Here is a 13,188-nt window from a genome sequence, read left to right on the forward strand (position 1 = left end):
GGGGGTTTTAAATGAAAAAAATAAGTGATGACAATTATACTTTTGATACACAGCTGGAAATAAAAATAATTGGTGACAATATCAGTATTCTATCTTGTGCACTGAGTTAAAAGAAGGCTCCAAAATGATGAAAGCTAAACTTGGTATGATAATATCGGGAAAACATTTGAAAAATCAGCGTCATGTCACACAAAGATTGGCCAGTTAGTTTTCAGTGAGCAACATATCGCGGATGTTGCTTTACCGGGCAAGCAGACAACAAAATAAGATGCATCTTATTGCTCTAGCAACTGCGTTGGGCAAACTCTGTTAAATCATATGTGAATTGCCCTCTGTATCTCCCGATTCCATCAATAATTGGCACAGAAAGCGTGATATCTGACAGATACGTTTTCCTCTCCAAAATCTCAATTTTATTCGTCAATTGAAGTTCATGGTACAGACGTTTCTGAGGTCAATGTTAATGTCTTTAACAGATACATGGAAGAGGGGAGTGGGAGGGGTAACAACATCCGTCGGAGTAGATTAGATGCCAAATCAGGACTTTTCATGGGAGCCAACAAGCACAATTAATTAGATTTATTTTCAGACAGATCAGACTATGACGAGGGAGAGAAAGAGCAAAGGAGATTGTTTTTTGGAGTCACACCTGCAATATCATCTCCTAATCGTTTTGATTTCTTTTGTATATTTATTTATTTATTTGTTGTTGTTGTAATTGTTAGAGGAACAAATACCTAAAGTAAAAATGAAAGTGACTTCGTCATGAAGTCCAAATTAATGAACTTTTTCCCAATTTCTAAATACAAAATCAGACCGAAGTCTCCCCAACGAATAAACAAAGAGTAAAGCCACTTTGAAATGTTGCACAAGTGCAACGTGGATGTTTTGACTCGAGTATCATGCAGACAAGATAACGATGACGAGAATCGGATTCTCAATTCTTCATCTGCTATCACAGCGGCCCTGTGGCCCAATGGATAAGGCATCTGACTACGAATCAGGGGATTCCAGGTTCGAGTCCTGGCAGGGTCGAATATTTTTGTTTTTGTGAGTGTATTAAATCAGTTTGTCTGATTGTTACAATTTAATTTCTTCTTTTCTGTGATTCGTACTGTCATGTATTCACAAAGTGTTTTTTTTTAATCGCATTCACAATTATAATCAATGTGATTTATTTTCAGACTGATCAGACTGACATTGGAGAGATGGAGTTTTATAAGAGTCACACTTATAGAAATATCAACAGTTAGATTGGTACTTTGTTTTGTTTTGTTTTTTTCTATTTTTTATGGTGTTTCCTCTTTGACAGAATAGCAGTTTTTTTTTGTTTTAATCCAAAAAGAACTTGTTTAGAAAATGAAACATAGCTACTAAATGAAAAGTTAAAAGGTGGCTTCATTGTGTCGTCATAATGAATTTCCCTCTGATTAAGTTCAATATCATGGGGTGTTTCATCAAAACTTTGAATTAATCATAAACTCGATTTGATCATGATGAAACAGCCTCCAAGTATGCTAAACTTGATTGCGATCCTAAAATCAATTTTAAATCCGAAGACTCCACCTCCCCAACAAACATAAAGAAAAGCAACCTTGAAAGTGTAACGTGGATGTTTTGACTCGAGTATCATCTGCAGACAAGATAACGACGACGAGAATCGGTTGCTCACTCCTTTATCTATTCTCACAGCGGCCCTGTGGCCCAATGGATAAGGCATCTGACTACGAATCAGGGGATTCCAGGTTCGAGTCCTGGCAGGGTCGAATATTTTTGTTGTTAGTGTATTACATCAGTTCGTCTGATTGTTACAATTGACTTTCTCCTTTTCTGCAATTCTTATTACCACTAAATGGGAACAAAGATTTTTTTCTTCACATTCACAATTAATATCAATTTTAATTTATTTCGCGACAGATCAGACTGAAAATAGAGAGAATGACATTTTATTGGAGTCACACTTATAGAAATATCAATGATTACTTTTGTACTTTGTCTCGTTTTGTTTTTGTTAGTTTTTCTTCTATTATTTGTGGGTGTGTCCTTTTTTTCAGAATAACCGTAATTTTGTTTCTTCTATTCCACAAAGAACTAAGTAAAATAAGTACTAAATGAAAAATTAAAGGGGGTATCTTCCTAGTGTTTTAAAAATTAATGAACTTCCGGCTTTTTAAATACGATATCATGGGAGTGTTTCACCCAGGCGCGGATCCAGGATTTCTCAGGGGAGGGGGCCCAATTTTTTTTTTTTTAATTTTGCTCCCGAAAATTTGAAAATCGCGCCGGTCGAAAAGTCGCTTTGAAATGTTGCACCAGGAAGCTGTAATGAATGGAGATACCGTCTCGAAAGAATTTACCGAGGGAAAATTATTCAAGATTAACCTGGCTTAACAAAAAGAAATGTAACCCTCTCCAGCCATCATTTCCATCAACAGCTGTCCATATCAATGCACAGTCCCTCTCTGGCATTCCAAATAGTACGAAATGTTACGCAACGCCATCTGCTTCCCTAAGTTCTCTATTCACTCTTTTGCAAAAATATGCAAGCATCGGGCTTTGAAGCCATGCGTGGCACCGACAAATTAAGTCATGTTCAGGGAAGATGTATTTAGCTATAACATATAAAATGCAGAATTCACAACATATGACCAATGCAACTTTCTATTAGTCATCAAATGAGTTTTCCGTTCTCGGATAGCTCTACTGAAGACATGGCCATTTTAACCAGCGAAATCGACCAAGGAAATCATGAGTTAGAACGAATGAAAGATTTTCATCATCATGCTTTTCTCATCTAATTATTGACATTTTCCGAAAATTTCCGAAATTTGTACATAGCTAGGAAGGTAGTCCAAAGGTTTATCTTCCTAAAGAACTAAATGAAATTGTGTTATATGTTTGCGCATTTATTGATTTAGGGCTAGAAGTTGTCAAGTTAGCACCACTATTCACCCAAAGTACGGGCCGGCAAAGCAAAAGCCGCCGTGCTCGCTGGGCTGGGCTGTGTGTGGAAAGGGAGGACTTAGTGCTACTAGGGAGCTGTACGGTTTCGGAGGGGGATTAAGGGGATTACGGTAGGGGAAACAAAAGACGCGCGGTGCCACGGATGACTTCAAAGGGGCCTCTTGGACGGGATCTCCATTCATTACAGCTTCCTGGTTGCACTGAGTCAAGTGCAACGTGGATGTTTTGACTCGAGTAGCATGCAGACAAGATAACGAGATGACGAGAATCGGATTCTCAACTCATCAACTGCTCTCACAGCGGCCCTGTGGCCCAATGGATAAGGCATCTGACTACGAATCAGGGGATTCCAGGTTCGAGTCCTGGCAGGGTCGAATATTTTTGTTGTTAGTGCATTGAATTAGTTTGTCTGATTGTTACAATTATCTTTCTCCCTTTCTGCAATTCTTATTACCACGAAGTGACAACAAAGCATTTTTCACGCATTCACAATTATAATCAATATGATTTATTGTCAGATATATCAAACTGTGTATGAAATTTGATTTCAAATTTTGATTTTTAATGTCACAAGGAAATCTTTACGTCGTCGTATATTTACGCTGGTGTATTACCATGAATAATACGAACTTTGATGAGCTATAAATAGTAATAAGAATGTCCTTGTAGCATTACACGAGTCATTGGGCATTATTCATATCTCTTAAACGACATCTAACTGTTTATAACCGACAGATGGTAGCAAAGTAATACTATAATTACAATTAATGCGGTTAATCATTAATTCATTTTAGATGATTAGGTATCATCATGTTGTACATGTTGTAAAGAAATTGTATTTCTTAGCCTACACAAAATACAATGTTCCCCTACAATATCACTATTTGAGTATTCCGTATAAAGAGAATATTAATATACTAATGACATTTTGAAGTATCTAAACGAATCATTCATGAACTATGCAAAACGCGAAGAGCATGCCATCGTTATTTAGTTGATGATATAGTTTTTTTTTCGGATTTTTGCATGACGATTATTTATGTCAAACAATAATAATAGACGAGAGTAAAAAGTTTGCCATTTATGTTCAAAAATTTTAAATTTTAGTAGCATGACAATAACAGTTAATTAATAACATAATTATGTGCCACTTATTTATTTCATTAGCACTAAATACCTCTTCGTTTTCTAATGCAATAAGATGAAAATTATAAAAAGTATAAGCAATATCATTTGTAGACATAAAAGTATAAACAAAATGTTCGATTTCATATGACCACTGTTAAAATTGACTCCATGATACATTATTGTACATCCTTATCGCAGCGGCCTTGTGGCCCAATGGATAAGGCATCTGACTACGAATCAGGGGATTCCAGGTTCGAGTCCTGGCAAGGTCGAATTTTTCACTTTTTTTTTTTTATTTAAACATCATTAAATCGCAACCTTATGTCTGCACGGTAACATTATTTTTGTCTAATTTGTTTGTTTGTTGATTGTTGTTGTTTACAAACTTGTAGCGAGCATAGGTTATTTGCCTCGTGAAGTTCTCGGAATATTAATTTTGGTTCATCAAAAATATGAAATATTACATTCTCTTAGATATGCAATGTAATCTTAATATTCATAATGATACCAGATCCTAGATAAGCAAGTTCCAATGTATATCTCAGCGGCCCTGTGGCCCAATGGATAAGGCATCTGACTACGAATCAGGGGATTCCAGGTTCGAGTCCTGGCAGGGTCGAATTTTTTTGTTTTCAGTGTATTAGATCAGTTTGTCTGTATGTTACAATATTGTCTTTCTCCTTTTCTGCAATTCCTATTACCACGAAGTGACAACAAAGTAATTTTCTCGCATTCACAATTATAATCAATTTGATTTATTGACAGACATATCAGACTGACAATGGAGATCAGACTGACAAACTGTGTATGAAACTTGCCTTCAAATTTTGACTTTTAATGTCACAAGGATATCTATACGTCGTCGTATATTTACGCTAGTGTATTACCATGAAGGTTTGATATGAACGTTGATGAGCTATAAACAGTAATAAGAATGTCCTTGTAGCATTACATGAGTCGTTGGGCATTATTCATATCTCTTAAACGACATCTATCTGTTTATACACGACATATGGTAGCAAAGTAATACTATAATTACAATTAATGCGGTTAATCATTAATTCCTTTTTGATGATTAGGTCCCATCATGTTGTACATGTTGTAGAGAAAATGTTTTCTTAGCCTGCACAAAATACAATGTTCCCCTACAATATCACTATTTAAATATTCCGCAAAAAGAGAATATTAATATACTAATGACATTTTGAAGTATTTAAAAGAATCATTCATGAACTATGCAAAACGCGAGGAGCATGCCATCGTTATTTAGTTGATGATGAAGTTTTTTCGGACTTTTGCATGACGTTTATTTATGTCAAACAATAATTATTTAATGATGAGGAGAGTAAAACGTTTGCCATTTATGTTTAAAAACTCTACATTTTCGTAGCATGACAATAATAGTTAATTAATAACATATGTGCCACTTATTTATTTCATTACCACTAAAATACTTCTTTGTCTTTTAATGCAATAAGATGAAAATTATAAAAAGTATAAACAATATCACTTGTAGACATAAAGTATAAACAAAATGTTCGATTTCATATATGACCACTGTTAAAATTGACTCCATGATAAAATTGTACATTTTCCTCGTAGCGGCATTGTGGCCCAATGGATAAGGCATCTGACTACGAATCAGGGGATTCCAGGTTCGAGTCCTGGCAAGGTCGAATTTTTCACATTTTTTTTATTTTATTTAAACATCATTAAATCGCAACCTTATGTCTGCACGGTAACATTATTTTTGTCTAATTTGTTTGTTTGTTGGTTGTTGTTTGTTTACAAACTTGTAGCGAGCATAGGTTATTTGCCTCGTGAAGTTCTCGGAATATTTGGTTCATCAAAAATATGAAATATTACATTCTCTTAGATATGCAATGTAATCTTAATATTCATAATGATACCAGATCCTAGATAAGCAAGTTCCAATGTATATCTCAGCGGCCCTGTGGCCCAATGGATAAGGCATCTGACTACGAATCAGGGGATTCCAGGTTCGAGTCCTGGCAGGGTCGAATTTTTCCCCTCCCTTCTGCGTGCCATTGGCTTGGTTCAATACAAGTTGCCCCTTTTCATTTTTGCATTAGCTTATGAAGAAAAAATACCCAAATTAGTAAATTATCATTACATTTTTGTTATTTCTTGAATGAGAAAGTGCGATTTACAGAACTGAGGCAGAGTGTGAGACATTGGGAGAGACAGGCGCGTACACAGGGGGGGGGGGGGGGGGGGGGGGGGTTGGGGGGATAAAACCCCCCCTTTGGTATTTTTTTGTGTGTAAACCCCCCCCCCCCCCTTAATCCCCTAAACCCCTCCCCCCCTTTGGATTTGTTTTGGTTTTATTTTTGTTTTTTATTTATTTTTTTTAAAAAATTAAAAAAAAATATTCCCATGGCTGACCTAAAAAAGCTGACCTTACCCCCCCCCCCCCCCAACGGACCAAAATGTCAATTTTTCAAATTCCGAGACCCCCCAAAAAAGAATAAAAAGTGTCCTCTTACCCCATCATTTAAAAAGATTGAGAACGGAAATTTGATCGGAACGAGGCCAAAAGATTGCCATGCAGCTGGACAAAAGAAAATCGAATGGGCTTACTATCTTATGGTGACATACGCTTATAGGTACAGCTCAATTTTCTTTTATAAATCAGAAAAATGTATTCCTGATATAGTTTTAGCTAGATATAATACACAAACAGGCGCGTACGCAGGGGGGGGGGGGTGTTTGGGGGGTTAAACCCCCCCCCCCCCTTGGTATTTTTATGTGTATAAACCCCCCTAAATAAAACCCAAACCCCCCCCCCCTTTGTTTTTGTGTTTTTTTGTGTGTTTTTTTTAATAATAAAAAAATTTAAAAAAATTTAAAAATTCCTATGGCTGACCTAAAAAAGGTGACCTTACCCCCCCCCCCCCCCCCCCGCTTATTCATCGGCCGGCTGAGTCGTTGCGAAATTTTCGGGCTGATTTAAAAATGTTAAACCCCCCCCCCCCCCCCCCCCCCTTGAAAAAAATCCTGCGTACGCGCCTGTACACAAATACCTATCACATGGCGAGCTGAGATACGGGCCCATATTGAATGGTAAGGACTCCATGAACAAAATCATGGATCCATCCCATAGCCTCAGTCAAGACCCGATAATCTGATAACTGATCCAACGAATTTGCTCCAACGGATTGACTAAATATTCATTAAAAAGGTCTATTTAAATCAGCTATAATTGTATCAGCTATCGTTTTCGATCGTCTAAAATCGATAATAAGGAACTATTGAATCAACCCGCTTCTAAATCCCCCAACTCGAAACATTACCGTGGTAACAGTCTAAGCTACAGCTACACACCATTACAAGTGGTTACAAAATTGGAATCAATCCATACTTAAATAAAACTGTTCGGAAGACAACTTAGAGTTTTATTTTGTTTCTAAGTTTTCATATATTTATTAATATTTTATGTAAATCGCTTTTATTTGTTTTGAAGCGGATATAGCGCTATATAAAACAGTTATTAGTATAATGTGTATTAAAGAAGATGCATGAGAATTGATTTTAATAGATACGGAAAGACTATGAAACCAATAGGATATCATCATAGGCGAACTATAATGAGTTATGCTAGATGAAGAAATTAAAAGAATTTCTCAGAATCAAGGAAATCATTCGGGCATCGGTTTAAAATTCATGGCCGAAATGTATTTTTCTTGATCAGATGCTTTTAGGAACCCTAAAGTACATTGTAGCGAAATAAACCCATTGATGATTTGGAGGCAATAATCTATTTATCAAAATGTGATAAGACAATATTTCAATCAATACATTGATGTATAATTTGACTTATTGAAGAAGAATAAAGATGATTACGACAGTAAGTGATGCGTGTGGGTTGAAATTATTCTTCACTTTTGAAATACTTCAAGGTTATTGATATAGATGTTCTCGGAAATTTCCTTCGGTTCACATTAATTGAGCTACTTTCTTTCCCTGCGGGATCCCAATCTGATCATGTCATATCAAAGCATCTGTCTCAGCACATCATTGTTCGGGGTCATTCAAAGCTTGTGTTTTTCTCTTTTAATTGAAGTAGTGAGAATTATTGCTTGCGCCAAAATAACAAGTTTAAAACTGTCTTATTTATAATGTGTATGAGGTCGCACAAATCCGCATTGTTAATAATAATAATAATTACATTTATAGGGCGCTTTATACAGGCGTTTCTAAAAAGGCTCTCTCCAAAAAAGTTGTAGTAGATGTAGTGGTGGTAGAAATAGCAGTAGTCTTTGGTCGTCGTTGTATAGTATTAGTCGTAGTAGAGGTAGTAGTAGTAGTAGTAGTAGTAGTAGTAGTAGTAGTCAAACTAAAATAGTATAGTCGTAGTAGTAGTAGTAGAAGTAGTAGTAGTAGTAGTAGTAGTAGTAGTAGAAGTAATAGTAGGAGTAGTAGTAGTAGTAGTAATAGTAGTAGTAGTAGTAGTAGTAGTAGTAGTAGTAGAAGTAATAGTAGTAGTAGTAGTAGTAGTAGTAGTAGTAGTAGTAATAGTAGTAGTAGTAGTAGTAGTAGTAGTAGTAGTAGTAGTAGTAGTAGTAGAAGAAGTAATAAAAACAGAAATAAATCTAAATAGTATAAGTTGTAACAGGAGCTGTATATAAGGGGTTATTAACTTCATGATGAGAAGAATATTCTTGCAAAATGCTCTCTTATATCACGATGTACAATCATTGACAAAATTGTGAAGCAGCGAAAACAAGCAGTTGAGATCTACTCGTCTTCTAAAGATGATATTTCTCAAGGGATCATAAAATTATCAGCAGGGGGGTAAGTGGATCATATTTTGTTAAGATGCGTCCAACTGTTCAATAACGAAGCATATCTCACTTCACGACACGTCTAATAAAATCCCAGAATTTTCGTGTGAGGTCCCCCCCCCCCCCCCCCCCTCTCGTGGACTGAACTGAACTTTATTCAAAGCCCCTCTAAAGTGCCTGGGTGTCCCAATTCGCAAACAAATTTGACGGCCAAATCTAACTTAAATTGTATCATAATGTGAAAGAGAATGTCATTTAAGACACACTTATGCATAGACCCCCTCCCCCTAAAAAAGTGTTCGCAGACAAATATATTGAAAAAAATAATACATGACGTACGTAGAAAACCTAAATTGTGTATTCTTTCATCAATATTCGACTTCAAACACATTTGTTTTGAAAATCCTTGCAGATGTGTCTTAAGTGACATCCTCTTTCACATGATTATATTGTTTAAGTGAAATTTTGCCATCAAATTTGGGGGGCTCCCAACATTTATAGAGGGGCTTTAAAGTTTACTTGAATTCAATATTTATTTCAAATCGTGTAAACATTATGATATTATATTCGTTCTATAACATGTGTTGCATGATAGCGCAGCATTATGAGACAACGGTATCATCATGACTTGGAAAACACTTTAAAGTTTTGTCGTGTGATTTTATAATTTTAGAAGATATGATGATCCATAGCTATATAAAATAAGTGTACCTTTTCACGCGGTTGGATACAAATTTTCACCGAAGTGATAATACTGAACGTGAAATACCCGAACATCACAACATTTCAGAGCATCATAAGTATACTTAGTTATTCATATATATATTTGATTGGTATGCATTGATAAGATATAGAACACGATGGAAGAGAAAAATTAATTACCCTTTTAGGAAAAAAATATTATATAGAATTTCCATGGGACTGTGTAGTATAACTACGGTTAGGGGGTGAATGAAAATGAATTTCGCTTGGAAAGTAGACGTTTTAGCGTCAGTTGAATCGATAAAGACATCTATATGGTATGAGATAATGTCATTTAACAATAAAGCAGCATGACGTTTCCTTGGCTCCATCCCTTATCGGAAGTTATTGATTGGCAATCAAATTCCCAAGTCTTTTCCTCTTGGAAGTGATTCAATTCGCTGATTTATCCATACACATGATTCATGTCAACTCAATTATATTTACAAAAAGGATAATTCCATCAGCGCCTAGATACATCACGCATAAACAAAATTACCTTCCCCAAATTACAGTTATATACCTTCTTTTAAAAGTGCGTAACTGTTTTCAATGTTTTTTTGAAATGTTTCATCGAAATTGGGCGATATTGATAGTAAATGCCGTAGGTTTCTTACCAGCTTTCATATTCCTATCATACATTCCTGTTTATTACATCAGTGGTATTACATTTCCGGTTAATGGTTGGCGAAACACTCCTAACAAACGCAGAACAAAAACTAGTTGTGGCCAAACGTTAAAACAACATTGATGACAATAAGAACAAAAATACAAAAAACCATGTAAAGTAAATTTGTATCTATTAAGTTAAAGTTTAAACACTTTAAAAATAAATGTTAAGTAACAAACAGATAGTCAAATAATTTTTTTACCTGAAACGATTATCCTCTGATGTAATTGAAAAACGCTGTTGAATTCTCTTCTATAAAATGTTTGCTTGTGTTTTTTCTTCCTCTGTCAAATGAGAAAGCAATGTCGATCGACGTCCACTTCAACCCTTTTTTGCATAAACAAGGCCATGCACGATGAACTTAATGAGTGATGATATTGCTGTTGATGGTCACGTTGGGATTCTTATTTAAGTTAATTTCATCTAAAGAGTTAGATCAATGACCTAAATCCTCGTATATAATTATCATAGCGTTTGCTTTTTTTCTCATTGTTGAAGAAGAAATTATTTGAAGTTGACCCGTACCTCCTCATGAGCACACAATCATGATCATGTTTCGTGACCTTAATAAATAATGTTGTTGTTGTTGATGTCGACGATGTTGTTATTCTTGCCTCAGTTGCCTTTAAATATTATGATAACTTCAATTGTAACATCCGCTCGTATTTTTACATTAATAGAAAACTAATGGAAGCCTACATCTTCTTAAACCTATTCTTATTAGATACACATGCTCATCTTCCATGACCTTAATATATTAAGTAATTATGTTGTTGTTGATGTTGGCGATGTTGTTATTCTTGCATGAGTTGCCTTTAATGATTTTGATATCCTCGATGGCCTAAATCCCCTTCTACCCTATAATGTTCATGCTTGTATACTACATGTTACAGAAAATAATAAAATCGGCCTAGTTATTCTTATTGCATACACATACTCATGTTCCGTGACCTTAATAGGTAATTACTAGGTAATGATTGTTGTTGGTGTTGACGATGTTGTATTTCTTGCATGAGTTTCCTCTAGGGAGTTTGATGGTATCACTGACCTAAATTGAAAAGTTCCGCTACCAGCGACGTCATTTACTCCCACAGTATCACGTGCAAGTTATATTAGTAACATTGAGAGATTAACATCGTTTTCCAAACGGCATTTTGCCTCGATCCTCAGAGGTAACATTTTGGTTGAACGTTGACGTTGACCCCTTTTGAAAATGTAATCAAACATAAAGTATACTCGTAAGTGGGAAGTACTTTTGAGACAGTTGGTACCATTATTTGTCTTCGAATGTGAATCAATCGTGTAAAGTACTTCTTTTTGCAAACCCTTTAACAATCGACGTGTTTTGAATGTTTTGCTCGTATCACTATCCCATATGAAAGGGACAATTTTCTAACTATCAGATACGTATTTAAGACATGTATTGATCTTTTATTCAATTTCATTTCTACAGGGACGCTAAGGAATATATCAATTAAAATGAATACAAGAAAATGAAATGCAACAACAAAAGAAAAGAAACCGTCACTTCGCATCACACCATTGTATATTCTCCTGGCTTGGAGTACGTTGAATTTGCAGTCAGAAATACGCCACAAATCGCTTTCATATTATACACTCGCAATATTCAATTCAGTTTTTGAGTTGCTACAGGAGGAAATCCCCAGGGTATTCTTAAGACTAGTTCACGGTCAATAGATCGAAAGAGTGCAATCATAATGCGTATAACACTCATGGGAGACATGAAACTTGGTGAGAAACTCAATGGCACCGTGATGTCAACTGGACATAACATAACAGGATGACCTTTTCTGTTAGAAGAAGCGGCATCAAAAAATGCTTAGCTGCCATGACAACCATCGTAAACAAATAAAAAATTGTCGGTTGACAACACTGAAGCCGAGATGGAGATAGGAAGAAACGCTAAAAGAGGGGGATGGGTGTGCTATTCATGAACGGTGTAGATGGACATTTCTCGCGCGTAATTAAACATTATAAGACCATATTTGATATAATGATTTAATATAGAATATGCACAATACAATCACCATCACAAAGTAGACGTTTTGTAAATTATAATACGGTATTAAAAGCATGGGTGTTTTTCAGTATTGTTTCATGATTTAATATACTCAGTTTCTTCCGAAATGTCTATTTAATCAGGAAATTTCGAATAATTGGCGTTTCTCTTTTACTAAATTACCAATAATATCTAAATTGAACACTCCAAATTAATGTGTGAAATGATAGTGGAAATAAGGGTAAATTACGTGGAAATTGTTGAAAACTGGAGAGAAAGATTGGGGAATAAAAAACGAAAGAGAGTTAGTGAGGAATGAGAGAGAGAGAGAGAGAGAGAGAGAGAGAGAGAGAGAGAGAGAGAGAGGGGGGGGGGGGAAGAGTAGACTGAATATCACGTTCATCTAAGGATCAAAGCATTACCTCTCGCAAATACAAGCGACTTTTTGTTTAAAGAGAGTATATTTTCCCTCTTGACTTGAATTTTAGAGAGAGAGAGAGAGAGAGCCGAGAGTATTTAGATGCACTGCTTTGATTATTATTTATACCTGTCTTCGAACAGTTTTACACACTTTTTTAACATAAATCTATGATCAAAAGATCAATTAGTTGTACGAATGTATTACAAAATTACAGACACATGCACTGTTTTTATATTCAGACGGCATGTGACGTAAAGTTCGACTGAACAACTCAATGGAGAAGGCGCTCAGCTGGGAGACCTATATAGAGAGGAGGAAAATATTAAGATGAAAAGGGCCTTGCAGAGTTCAACTTTAGTTCTTTTCCAGGACTGTGAATAATCACAACAGCATAATAATTGCTTAACTTGATTAAAACATGTAATTCTACAAATATAAT

General features: G+C 35.5%; 7 non-coding genes across 7 annotated transcripts; all 7 read left to right on the forward strand.

The window, feature by feature from the left end:
• The first annotated feature begins 962 nt into the window (after positions 1 to 962).
• Positions 963 to 1,035, forward strand: TRNAR-ACG. The gene has a single exon. It is a non-coding gene; the product is annotated as a tRNA-Arg (tRNA).
• Positions 1,036 to 1,693: 658 nt separating this feature from the next.
• On the forward strand, positions 1,694 to 1,766 carry TRNAR-ACG. Its single transcript has one exon. It is a non-coding gene; the product is annotated as a tRNA-Arg (tRNA).
• Positions 1,767 to 3,265: 1,499 nt separating this feature from the next.
• On the forward strand, positions 3,266 to 3,338 carry TRNAR-ACG. Its single transcript has one exon. It is a non-coding gene; the product is annotated as a tRNA-Arg (tRNA).
• Positions 3,339 to 4,291: 953 nt separating this feature from the next.
• On the forward strand, positions 4,292 to 4,364 carry TRNAR-ACG. Its single transcript has one exon. It is a non-coding gene; the product is annotated as a tRNA-Arg (tRNA).
• Positions 4,365 to 4,638: 274 nt separating this feature from the next.
• On the forward strand, positions 4,639 to 4,711 carry TRNAR-ACG. The gene has a single exon. It is a non-coding gene; the product is annotated as a tRNA-Arg (tRNA).
• Positions 4,712 to 5,695: 984 nt separating this feature from the next.
• Positions 5,696 to 5,768, forward strand: TRNAR-ACG. Its single transcript has one exon. It is a non-coding gene; the product is annotated as a tRNA-Arg (tRNA).
• Positions 5,769 to 6,040: 272 nt separating this feature from the next.
• TRNAR-ACG lies at positions 6,041 to 6,113 on the forward strand. Its single transcript has one exon. It is a non-coding gene; the product is annotated as a tRNA-Arg (tRNA).
• The last annotated feature ends 7,075 nt before the right edge of the window (positions 6,114 to 13,188 follow it).

This window comes from Strongylocentrotus purpuratus, unplaced genomic scaffold (genome assembly GCF_000002235.5).
Source record: "Strongylocentrotus purpuratus isolate Spur 01 unplaced genomic scaffold, Spur_5.0 spur5_scaffold_6, whole genome shotgun sequence".
Classification (NCBI taxonomy): Eukaryota; Metazoa; Echinodermata; class Echinoidea; order Camarodonta; family Strongylocentrotidae; genus Strongylocentrotus; species Strongylocentrotus purpuratus.